The following is a 13,579-nucleotide window of genomic DNA, read 5'->3' as shown; positions in this document are numbered from 1 at the left end:
CAGGACAAGCCTCGTTCACGGTCCCAAGGGCCGTGTCCAAACCGGTCCTGAAAAACCCTGGAAAGACTGCGTCATCCCTTACCTTCATGGAATGGGTAAACTCCTCCGACTCTAGATAGTTATCAATCGCCTTATCTTTCTCAGCCCGAAGCACCACCAACTCAACATTAGACTCTTCGAACTCTTCCTCCTTACGCTTGAACTTCTTCTCTAGAGCAGCATACTTCTTCTGCTGCCTCCTGAGGGCATTGTCGGCCTTGTCAGAAGCCCACTTCCATGACTCGGCTTGCCTCACAGTGCCTTGAAAATAGGCGTTAGACTGAAATGAAATAATAAACAAAGTGTAAGGCAAGTGAATGCTACAAGTAAGAAAGATAAATTCAAGAAAAGGTCATACCGAGGCCAGGGATTGAGCTCCCATGAGCTTTATCCTCTCCAGGTCTGGGGTGGCAACCACATCAGTAAAATCTTTGGGAGTCACGCTATGGCAGGACCAATCCCAAGCATGTTTCGTGGATCCAACCACGGTATCCCCTCGGAGGAATCCCCAGAGAGGCTGAAAGGCGCCTATAGCAGCAGCAGCAGGAGCAGCAGCAGTAATAGGAGCACTGTGACCCTCAGCTCCCTCAGATGGAACCTCCACCATGGGCTACTTGTGTTTCCGTAAGAAGATAGGCTCCGTGGTCTTTCCTCGAGTGTCTAGGCCCGCAAGACGAGCCTTCTTCATTCTAGCAGTTTCCTCAACGAGGGGCACGTTATCCTCGTTGATCTCCTTAGCAGCTACAAAACAAGATAAAAAACAAAATAAGTGGTGTCAATAAGGCATGAAATAAAATAAAATTGAGAAGGGAAGAAAAATACCCTGTTGAGAAACAGAGGATAGCCCCACATGGATGAGGGAGAACTCCTCTAAAAGAGTCCAGCTGGTGGTAGTGCCATCATCCCAAGTAAGCTCATTATAAATAATAGTTTCCTCGGGGGTTAAGTGAATGGATTTGAGGCTACCATCACTAACCTTCCCGAAGGAAGATCTGAAGAGTGTGCCCCAGTCACCATTCTCCCACCGTAACCCGACAAAACTATTCCTCCAATTTTGGTTATTATCGGGAATGGAGGCACATTTGGGCCTTTGTTTAACATAGACCCATCCACAATTACCAGAAGAACTGTTGTAACATTGAAAAACTTCCCTAAAAACAACTACGGATAGGGGAAAACCTTCCCTAAGGCAGCAAACCATAAAACATAAAATTTTCCTCCAAGCGTTTGGAGGAAGCTAACATGGATTGATTTGTAAATCAGCTAGAAGATGAGGAATGAAGGGATGAAAAGGGAACCTAAGCCCAGCATCGAGGGCATCTGTATAAATAAAAAGAGTGTCGGGTTCCCAGTGGCAAGTACGGTCACCACCAGAAATTGGAACTAATCTAAGAGGAGGAAGAACATTATAACGTGCATTTAATTTATCGTAATCTATGTTGTGCCAAATGTTACAATGATTAAAAGAGTCGAGATGTGCAGTGGAGGGATATTCATCCCCCCAGTGTTAATCATATCGATCAAATACATGTAGGAAGAGCGGATCTCGATATCCTTACCTCGTTTTGTAGCCGAGGCAATCTTGGCCGCTCTCTCGAAATTCTTGTCAGCCATCAATAAAAAGCTTGAAAAGACTTGGAAACCTTGGAAGGAACTTGGCCGGAAATTTGCAAAAATGAGGAAGGAGGGAGAAGAGGAGAGTGTTTGGAAGTTTGAGGATTGCAATGAGAAATGTGAAGAAACACACTCCCCCCTCAACTCTTATATAGGCACCTGAAAGCCAAATTGGGCCTCATAAAATCCCATTTGGGCCCAAAATGGAAGAATCTGGAATGTTCCAAATTATTTTAGAAAAATTTTAGAAAATTATGGCAAAATCTGGAATAATCTAGAAATTCCAGAATATTCTGGAAGTCGGGCTTAAGAATTAAGGCCCAACCCAAGTTTGAATGGGTTTTGGATATTAAAACCTGTAAAAAAAGCCCATGATAGAAAATATAGAAAAATGGCCCAGGTAAATGAAGCCTAGAAGAAGGCCCAGTCCAGAAAAAGCCCAGTAAAGGGATCAACAAATCAAGCCTAGAAAAAGGGACCAAAAGTTGGACAGGAGCCCAAAGGAATCCAGGCCCAAACCGGGGGCCCAAGGGAATCCAGCCCAAATTTAGGGCCCAGATCAAATGAATGGGGTTACAAAAAAATATATTCTAAACTCTTGACCCCATTCGATCAGGATTCGTATCATGTTCCTAGTCAAATTAATTGAGGTCGAAAAGGCTTCGACCAGGGCCAAAAAAGGGAGCTAATTCGTTCAAGAAACGAATCCTGACCGAAAATTCCTGGTCGAAAGGGGAGAAACAAATATCTAAATAGCTGTTTCATTCGACCAGAATGCCTGAATAATTTCTGACCTTTTTTCTTGACCCTGAGGAGATTGTCGACCAGAAAGCAAGGTGAAATCCTGGTCGAATGGACCCTGCCCGAATTTCTGTCGACCTGGGCTTAAAGGAAAGGCTAAATCGGTCAAGATTAGGAATTCTGACCGAAAACCCTAGTCGAAAATCTCCTGCTCGAAAAATTCAAAAAAAAAATATATAGGAAAAAATCCTGGCCGAAATTCGACCAGGATTCCTACTCGAACCCCTCCTCCTCGAAATCCTGTCGACCAAGGCACAGTAGAGGCTAATTCGACCAGGATCCTGGTCGAACCAGGTATTAAAAAAAAGAAGAAAAGAAAAAAGAGGGAGGAAAAAAGAAGAAAAAAATGTGTTTTCTGAAAAAGAATTTTATATTTTGAATATTTCCAGAAAATTAAGGAAAAATCCCAGAATTAAGGGAAAAATTCTTGGAAATTAAGGAAAAATCCCAGAATTAAGGGAAAAATTCCTGGAAATTAAGGAAAAATCCCAGAATTAAGGGAAAAATTCCTGAAAATTAAGACAATTCCTGAATAAAAGGAATGTAAGAAAATTGTTGTAAATGTGTAGACCACTCCACACTTTACGCATAAACGATACCCTGTAAGGGAACAAATGAACATAACTTCTGCGAAACCTAGTCCCTGTTTCCCAAAAGTTGGGGGGCAAATGATAGGGAATAAATAAATCTTGATTACGTAGTTAATATTGTATTAATTACACATGATTTGGGCTGCAAGGCCCAATAAGAAGATGTATGATATTCAGACCAAAAAGGTTAACACATTGATCAGGCCTGATGGACCAGATCAGGCCTGATGGAACAAAGAAGGCCCAAAACCCTGATTATTAATTAATTTTGTAATTAATTAACAAGGGAGAAAACAGCTATTAAGATGAGTCCTGATGGAAATATAAATCCTTATAGATTGGCCTCCAAGGAACCTCATGGGATAAAGAATCAGCTTCCTACTTCCTAGGACTCCAAAGTCCAGTCTAATTCAGAGACTTGACCACCAAGTCTCCTATACCAAGTCCAATTCAAGGACTCCCAACATCTACATAAGGGGCCTTACCCCATAGATCAGAACTACATTTTTTGACTTGATCCTTGGCAATCAGCACGGTACGTAGGCATCTTGTTAAGGCAGATCGAGTCACGAAACACAAGAGCAGTCAAATCGAGCCTCGAAGCTCAAATTCCTTAGTAATAACTACAACAATCATATACCTTAGTTTTTAATCCATAACACGAGCTTTAAAATTTTATTTTAAATTGTTTTCATGGCTCGATAATTATTATACAATTATTTTGAAGCCAGATTTGGCCAACTGAACCCTGTTTATTGCTTTAAAATTGATCCAACGACCCGTTTTGACTCCGAAAAAGTTTTAAAAACCATATTAAATACCCGAAATACTATTTATGACTCGAGACTTCCTTATATATGAAATTTCATTGATTGTTTGACATGTTATGTGTTATATGTGACTCGTTTGTTTGATTGTCGGACTATGTGATCAGTGTTTACTTGTTTTTAGCATAACTTTTAATCCATTAATCGGATTTGGGTGAAACGAAGGGTAGATGAAACCTTATGACGTCCATGTGACGATTAGAATAATGTGAGATGAATATTGATAGATACATATGATGCCTAGCAGAGTAGACAAGGCGTAGAAAAGGGAAGCAGGTGATCAGCAAAATGGAATCGATGCGTAGAGAATACAACATATGATCAGTGAATAGAAGCAAGGCATAGAATAGTAGACTAGTGGTTGTTGAATAAAGTCATTAGACAAGTACAAGTGAAGTTGGAATCAATTGTGATAAGGCAAGTACTTCTAAGCCTTTCTCGAAATATGGTGCAAATCTTTCTAAACTCTCTCGTGACATATTGTTAAGTATTCAAAATAGCTATGTTTTATATTGTAAGTACTTTTGAATCATTCAGCCTTGAACTTGAGCCACATCATTTGATCTTTGAGCCGTAAGCCTTATTCTTTGTGAACCATTTCTTGTTGAATTACTAGATACTAACCCGTATAAATACGATACTACCCCACAAATATATTCATCATATACAAAACACTGGAACAGAATTGTTTAAACATACCAAAACTTTTATACTTAACCATACCCTGTGACACCAAAGAACTAAACTTTGTAAAATCATTGTTCATCTAATACCCGATTCTCCTACAGGATGAAGGCCATTTCCCATATATACTTTGATATTCCCTCGGGATACACTTGCATTATACCATGCTTTTATACAAATATTTTACTACTGTTGGTTATGATCTTGTTTTATTGAGTTATATTGTTTATCATATTGAACTGCTTTAGAATTGGATAGTTTTCTTTAGGTGGACCAGATTCGTGGTCAGACCAGATTCCTGGTCAGACCAGATTCGTGGTCAGACCAGATTCGTGGTCGAATTAGGCCAATGTGTGCCTTAGATCCATTTTATAGAGTAGAGCCGTGTGCCTTGCTCGGGGTTAGTGCATGACTGATCAACAACCTAACCTTATTTTTACTAAAATTTAAAATGAATATCCAATTATAATGACTGTTTAACAAGAATCTTAATTCCTCTGAATAATCTCGTTTGGTCATTGATTAACCTCAGTTATTGTTATTGTGACTTGTTGAGCTAGTTAGCTCACTCTTGCGAATCCTTTTTATGTATTCTACAGTTAAGAAGGATACGGTTGATAGCGAGGTTTCCCAGTTAAATGTACGAGCTAGGATTCCAGATTGAGTTGGATCGAGTTAGCAGGAGCTTACTTCGGTAGTGAGATAGTAAGATTGTAAGAATAACTTTATTATCAGTTGTAATTTGAACTAGTTGGGATTTGGTACGTTGTAATAAAAGTTAAGGTTGTGACTTGTTTTCATACTTTAACCTGTTGCGATCCCTAGTTATGTAAAGCAGGGTCATTACAAATAATATTTCATATACAGGTTTATATATTGGGTAAGAGTTGTGAACCCCAAACTTCTGACCCAGGTTTGGATGGCGCCACAGGTTGGTATCAGAGCTACAGGTTATAAGTAACTGAAATAAGCCTAGATTGTCGGGATTGGGTAGAGGGTTATGATTAGGAATAGGAAATAGATAGATAAGACGTTGTGAGGTTGAGTGCGACTGTATAGTAGGTCTCCGACACGGTTCGTGTTGCGATTTGGGATTCTTAGCTTGCGACGTGATTTCCAGACAACAATGGCAGATCCTGATTTCCCTGTATCATCTGATCATTCGGAGCCTTCCGTTCGAGGACCGTCATCTTCTCCCAGATTTGATTTGGACCTTGTCCTTCCGTCGGTATTACTGGTATTACCTTCTGTTATGACAGTTGCACCTCTTCAAGTTATTCTACGCTATTCTACCACTTCTTGATGTGAGACTACCTATTTAAGAACCTCCATCTATTTATGTTTGTTTTACTAGATAATTGGTTGTGAGTGTATCTCTTCAGTTTACCTTATACCCTGTTCTATACCCCAATTTAAAACTTGTCCTATGAAGCAACAGTACCTACGAGGATGGATTCGGGGGTTACAGTAAATGATGAGTACTTGAGATATAAATAAAGGAGAAGAAGTTTAGAAAGAAGATTCAAGTGTTCCGGAGGATAGCTGTTACCAGGTTAAAAGAAGCCATTAGTAATTAGGCCACCCATGACTAGCTTGAGGAATGGATTAGATAAGTATTGAAAAGAGAGATTTAGAGAAGATTATGGATCTGGAGTTTTTTTGAAGTTATATAATGGTGTTATGAAGATATGATATATTTATAGTAACAAGGTGATGTGACATTAGCCGACTTGTTGACTATTGGATAGTCGGTTCCACTTAACGATTATAAAGTTGATGACATGAGTATTACCAGTATGAAAGCTATGATGTGAAGCTACGAATAAGATAACATGCAACGACAACTGAAGCTTTTGTCGATTAAGTAAGGCAAATGGACCCAATAAAGGAGAGAAGATAGATTGAAGTGAATGGACCTTTATGTGATCATTTCTTTAATTTGGTACCTTGTTATAGGTAGGAAGGACAACAACCAACTCATATAGTAAGGATAACCAGATTTGTGATTTTCAAAATTTTTAAACAAGTTTTCGAAAAAGATTTTCCCTTACAAAATTTCTAAAAGCCTTTTTGAATAAAATAAGTTTTAAACATTGGTTGTCAAGTTACTACTTGAGTTTCTTGTTTGTTAAAAGACCCGGATTGCCTGGAAGGATACTTATTTTAGACTTAGTATTGTTAATTCAGAGAATAAAGTGATCCGTGATTATGAAGAAGTTGATTATTCCTAAAAGAAAGGTACAAATATTGTTTGATAAGATTAACAACAGAATCAGCGTAAGGAGCAATTACTCGTCCAATTACTAGGACTATCAAAGTTCAAAGAATTCATTGATCTAACAGAAGCCTGAGTATGACCGAAGAAGATTGGGAAGATTTCCAGACTTTTCTAAAAGAAGAATATTATTAACAAAAGGATCATTATGTTGAATGAATCATGGTTAATCTAAATTAAAAAGAGAAAGCTCGAGGTTATCTGATAAGAACGCCAGTATGATCGAATTGTTAAAGTATTATACGTGTAGATACGATGTTACAGACGCAAGATTTAACAAGTAAGAATCTACTATAATGCTTAGTTTGCGAAGGCATTTCAATATACTTTCTAAAATTGTTATATGACACAATTAGGATATGATCGAACAAGCTCGAAAGATGAACACAAGTGAAATGTGGATGGTGACCAATGATATCATTCTTGTCTTCAATATTACAGCGTACATTCCTTTTTAACTCTTAAAAATGTATGAACTTCTTCTCTTAATAAATTCTTTATGATTGTATTCCTTTCAAATTTAATTGTTCCCCTCAAGTTTTGCTTTCTGATTGGGACAAACAGTGTTATGGTGATACGCTTTGTCGGAATGATGAAGAGTCGGGTGGGACGCCACCTAATCATATGCTGTATTCCATATGGTACGAAAGACTGACCATCTTAAGTATCAATGTGATTGTCTCATTCATATCCAAATCATTACTTCTTCTTTCTTTTCAACTTTAAGTTTGTTAAAATTGTAAATCCTTCTAGTTGTTTCATCGTACTGTCGTTCTTTGCAAAAGTTTTTCAAACAAAAGTTAACATATTATGAATCAAGTGGGCAAAGTTCCATCTACCTCTCACGCATGGAAAGAAAACAAGGGCATATGGCGAGAATTGCAAATCACTAGCCCTAGCCAGGGATGCACTAAGAGTCAAGGGAATCTACTTCAATAAGGAATACATCTCCAAGAATGAGAGTTTATGAATTGTCTGTGAATTATGTTATTCAGAATACGGGTATGATGACGTGAATGATTATTGTGGATATCTTATGCGTTAAAATATTGAAAGATATGGGAGCAACTTGATCATTTATCTCTTAAGGTTTTGTTGATAAGATTATGACTAAAGGACTAGCAAGTCAAGAACGTGTAATTATTAAATAAATAAGTACCAATGGTGGAATTGAGATTTCTGGCAATAAGTTGTGAATAATTGATATCATTGAAGATAAAAGGATTGAACATCATTCTAAGGAATGGATTAACTATTTAAGCGTGGTGCCCAGATAGACCATCGTGATGGAATATAGTTCTGAAGACGTCAAATGAGAATATGATGAGGTTTAGAGGACGAAGGAAGGTAAAGAACTTGTTAACAATGATTTAAGTTAAGAGGTTACAGTGACCAAGATGTAAGCGCAATGGCGATTATAAATAAAAGTCAGGAGCAAACAAAATTTGAAGATTTTATAGTTTCAAGATATGTTTCCAGACGAGTTACCAATATTTCCTTCAGATAGAGAAATTGAGTTTATGATTGACTTAGCACCTGAAATGAAGCCAGTGTCCAAAGCCCCGCACAGAACGATGCCAGATAAAATAAATGAGTTACCAGAGCAAACACAAGAGATGATTAGAAGAGAAAGCAACCGAACCTAGCGTACCCCGTAAGGTGCACCGGTATGATTTGTTAATAAGAAAGATGGAAGTATAAGATTATGTGTCAACTAGCGAAAGCTCAACAAGTTTACTATCAATAGCAAGTATCTGTTACCTCGAACCAATGATTCATTTGATCAAATGAAAGAAGCTAAGTATTTTTATAATATTGATTTAAGACTAGGTATATTAACAATTGAAGATTGAACCTATGAACATATCAAAGATAATTTTCAGAACTAAGTACTGTTGTTATAAAATCCTAGTAATGTTATTTGGATGAACTGATATACCAGTAATATTTAAATTTGATGAATAGAATCTTGAAGGAGGATCTAGATAAGTTATATTTCTGTTACTCAAAGTCAAAGGAGAACCATGCAAATTATTTAATGATAGCTGGGAAGTCGAAGAAGAAAGAAGTTGCATGAAAAGTTTACAAAGTGAAAGCTTTAATAGCAGGGAGTGCAATTCTTAGTATAAATAGTCAGTGAGAAGAAGATCAAAGGGAATCCAGCGGAAATTAAAGTTATTTTGGATAAGGAAAGACCAAAAGCACCAACAAAAGTAACAAGTTTTATTATTGACCGGTTATTATCGGAAATTTATTCAGGGGTTCTTGAAGATTGCAACACCTTTGATAAATTTTACTAGGAATAGCGAAAAGTTTATATGAAATGGTAAAGTGTGAAGAAAGTTTTGCGAAGTTAAAGGAGAGAATGGTCACATCACCTGTTTTATCACTTTGAGAAGATCAAGGAAATTTCATAGTCTATAGTGATACTTCTCTTAAGGGAATAGGATGTGTGTTGATGCAGTACAATAAAGTTATTGCATATGCATCTAGACAACCGAAACCTTATAAGCAGAAGTACCCTACTCATAATTGGGAATTAGTAGTAATAATAATAATCGCTTTGAAAGATTGGGAAACATTATATGTATGGAGAAAGATGTGAGATGCATACGAACCATAAGAGTTGAAGTGTGTATTCACAAGGAAGAGCAAATGTAGTGGCAAGCAATAAGCAAAAAAGAGAGAACGAATATGGAGACTGCACCAGAAGGATTATCTATGGAATTTTAGAAGTTGGAATTGGAAGTCAGAGTTCATGATCCAAAAGGAGCAAGAATGGATAGTATGACCTTTCAGTCAAAGTTGTTAAGAGAAGATAAAAAGATATCAAAAGAAGATGATTGATCAGGATGTTAACAATTAGCAAAAGGAGATAATGGATTACGATATTAACAGTTTAGTGAGAAGAAATTTATGCACTTAAAAGAATAATCACGATATCCTCAAATTTTCTTTCAGAATTCGGATGCTACGAGTGGCAGAATTAAGGAAAGAGATCCTAAAGGGAATTTACAATCCTAAGTATTTAATCCGATCAAGAAATACAAAAATATACAAAAGTTTAAAGAAGAATATTGATAGCCAAATGCGAAAAGGAAAATTCACAATGGATTAGGAGGTGTTAGGCATATTAAATAAGTAAGGCAAGTGTCCGAGGCCTAGTGGATTATTACAACCATTAGAAATATAGAATGGAAATAGAAGTACATTATTCTGGAGTTTATAGTCAGATTACCAGGAACGAAAGCAAACCAAGATGCTAATTAAGTTATGGTGAATGAGTTGGCTAAATCAGCTCATTTCTTGCCCATTAATGAAAGATATTCACTGGATAAGTTAGTTCGCATGTATTTGAAGGAAATAGTGATTGGTCATGGGGTCCCTGTGTCTACTGTATATAGTCAGGATCCACGATTCAATTCAGGATTTTGCAAAGGTTTTCCAGAATGTTAGGCACCAAGTAAAATATGAGTATAGCTTATCGTCCGCAGACTGACAACAACCGCTATCGTGCCAGTACTGAGATGCCGCCATACGAAGCTCTTTATGAACGTAAATGTCGATCACCAGTATATTAAGACGAAGTTGGCAAATGGGAAATATTTGGACTGGAGTTGCTACAACCGATAAAGGAGGCTGTCGAAATTATCTAGAAAAGGGTAAGAGCCACGCAGGATTGTTAAAAGAAATGTGTAAATCAAGCTAAAAAGAGTATAGAATTTAAAGAAGAAGATTTAATATTGTTAGCAGTGTTACCGTGAAAAGGGATCATCCAGGATCGGAAGAGAAAAGAAAGTTGAGTCCGAGATACGTTGGACCTTTTGAAATTTCGAAATGTATCAGTAAAATAGCATACAAATTAGTGTTACCCAGCATGGGTAACATAATCATAATGTTTCTATGTGACAAGGTTAGAAGAGTACGGTATAGAATTTTAGACATGCGATAGGATATGATATGAGCCGATAGAACTTCAGGCAGAATTGTCCTATGTTGAGAATCCAATAGAGACTGCAGAAAAAAGAAGAGAAAGTGTTAAGAAAGAAAGTTATAAAATTTGTAAGAGTATTGTGAAAACCCAATGGTTGAGAGGATAGCCTAAGGTTCAGAAAGTGATATGTGTGAAATAGTGCCCCGAGTTATTGCTTAAGTGATTCTGAGAACAGAATCCTTTTAAAGGGGAAGGATGTAATATCCGGGATATGACGTGTAATTATTTTTGTTAATAAATAAATATTATGTGATAATTATATAAATTTTGGTGAATTATTTGTGAAGTGGTATCTATGTTTGGATATGTAAATATGATATAATTTGAGAATTTTAATTTTTATAAGTCCAAAATAAAGTATAGATAATTGTGATATTTTTCTATCAATTTTTATGTTGATTTATGATTTTATAAATAATTTATGGATTTAATAAATTATTTTTCCGAGTATTTATAAACTACTTTGTATAATCGGGAACCGGCTGACATCACCTGTTTTTACGTTTTAATAACCTGAAACTTTTCCAAGAACTTCTTCCTACCCTAATTACAATATTCCGAGCATTTTCCATGTTTTGACTTTCTCGATCCGGCGTACGGTTTGTCCTGTACGGGTCCCGACGCAATATTTTTGATATAAATTCATTTCGGTAAATCAATAAAACTCGTATTTTCGATAAACAGGATCTTTTTATTAAACTATTATAATTATCACCTCGTAATACGTGTAACCAGGTACTGAGACCAAGACCGCAGTACAAATTGTACTGATTTGGATAATTATCTCGAAAACCGGTATCGTTTGGATCTGTTTTTATAAATAAACGTACTATTTTATATCCGAAATGATCCAACAAGATACTAATTTTCCGTAATTATAAGTAGCCTTTACCGTATTTTATTTCGTACCGGAAATCATTTGCAAACAGTATTTACAGAATTTTTACAGAGAAAATACTATAATTATATTTTGTTCTTCGTAATCAAACTCAAATCCGGAGGCGTTATAGATATCGGATTTTGGCATGCTTATACTCAAAATGAAACTGTTGATTTGTACTTTCAGAATCTTTCATCAAAACTACTGCAGAATCAAGTGGTAATTCTCTACAAACTATTTTTAATTTGAATTATTAATGATTTAAATTATGAATTTTTGTACGGATGATTGTTTGAATGATTTGATGCTTGCATGTTGTAGAGCTTGTTTTCCTGATGATTTTCATATGTCATACGACTGATTTGGAGTTCAATAACATGCTTAATTTTAAGTTTGATTTTCGAATTTCATAATTAGGGTTTATATTGCTTTGAATGTTTTCAATTCGATTTAGGGGAATCTTTGTTAAGGGTTTTTAGTTGATCTTGATGGGTGCTTTGTGTTCCTTATCAAATTTGCAATCGAACCATGTATTCACACATCACAAACGATTCCTGATAAGTACGGAGTTAACTTTTGAAATTGTCGCCGGATTTTGTTCGAGTTTGGCCGGTTTTTGGCCGAATATTTGACCGAGTGATTGTCACGGGTGGATTGCTGAATGAATGAGTTTCTGGAAGCGATTAGAACTATTTTACAGCAAAGAACAGATCAAACAGAGTCGATTTGGACCTTAATTAAGGTCACCGGACTCCGGGAAGGGTCACCGGAATCTAGGTTCATCCGGTGTTCTTCCCGACCCGGTAACCCGGTTTCTGACCCGGTTTTAATCAGTTTTTACTCTGAAAATCTTTCAAAATCTTGTTTTTGCACTTTAGCCCTTAAAGTTTCCAGAACCTTACAAATTCTGGATTTCTGTTTTTAATTCTTACAAAATTCGGATATCTGTTTTATTTATTTTCAAAAATAGGATTTCTTTTTTATAAAATGATTTTAAAAATAGTTTTTAATTATTTTAAATTCCCAAAATCATTTATTTTATTTCTAAAATTCGTTTTTAATTTAAAAATAAATCTAAATTATTTAATTAATTAATTTTAATTAGTAATTAATTGATTAATTGAACAATTAATTTAAATATTAATTGATTAATTAGTTTAATCATTTATTAAATAATTTTTATTATTTATTTAATTAGATTTAATTATTTATTATTAATTTAAAAATTCTGAAAATTGTTTCGAGCTTTAAAATATTATTTTAAATTGTTTTCAAGGCTCGATAATTATTATAAAATTATTTTGAAGCCAGATTTAGCCAACCGAACCCTGTTTATTGCTTTAAAATTGATCCAACGACCCGTTTTAACTCCATAAAATCTTTTAAAAAGCATATTAAATACCCGAAAGACTGTTTATGACCCGAGACTTCTTTATAAATGAAATTTCATTGATTGTTTGATGTGTTATGTGTTATATGTGACTCGTTTGTTTGATTGTCGGACCATGTGATTAGTGTTGACTTGTTTTTAGCATAACTTTTAATCCGTTAATCGGATTTGGGTGAAACGAAGGGTAGATGAAACCTTATGACGTCCATGTGACGATTAGAATAATGTGAGATGAATATTGATAGATACTTATGATGCCTAGCAGAGTAGAAAAGGCGTAGAAAAGGGAAGCAGGTGATCAGAAAATGGAATCGATGCGTAGAGAATAAAGCAGGTGATCAGTGAATAGAAGCAAGACATAGAATAGTAGACGAGTGGTTGTTGAATAAAGTCATTAGACAAGTACAAGCGAAGTTAGAATTGATTATGATAAGGCAAGTACTTCTAAGTTTTTCTCGAAATATGGTGCAAATATTTCTAAACTC

Source organism: Apium graveolens, chromosome 3, assembly GCF_009905375.1.
Source record: "Apium graveolens cultivar Ventura chromosome 3, ASM990537v1, whole genome shotgun sequence".
NCBI lineage: Eukaryota > Viridiplantae > Streptophyta > Magnoliopsida > Apiales > Apiaceae > Apium > Apium graveolens.
This window is presented reverse-complemented; position numbering follows the sequence as displayed.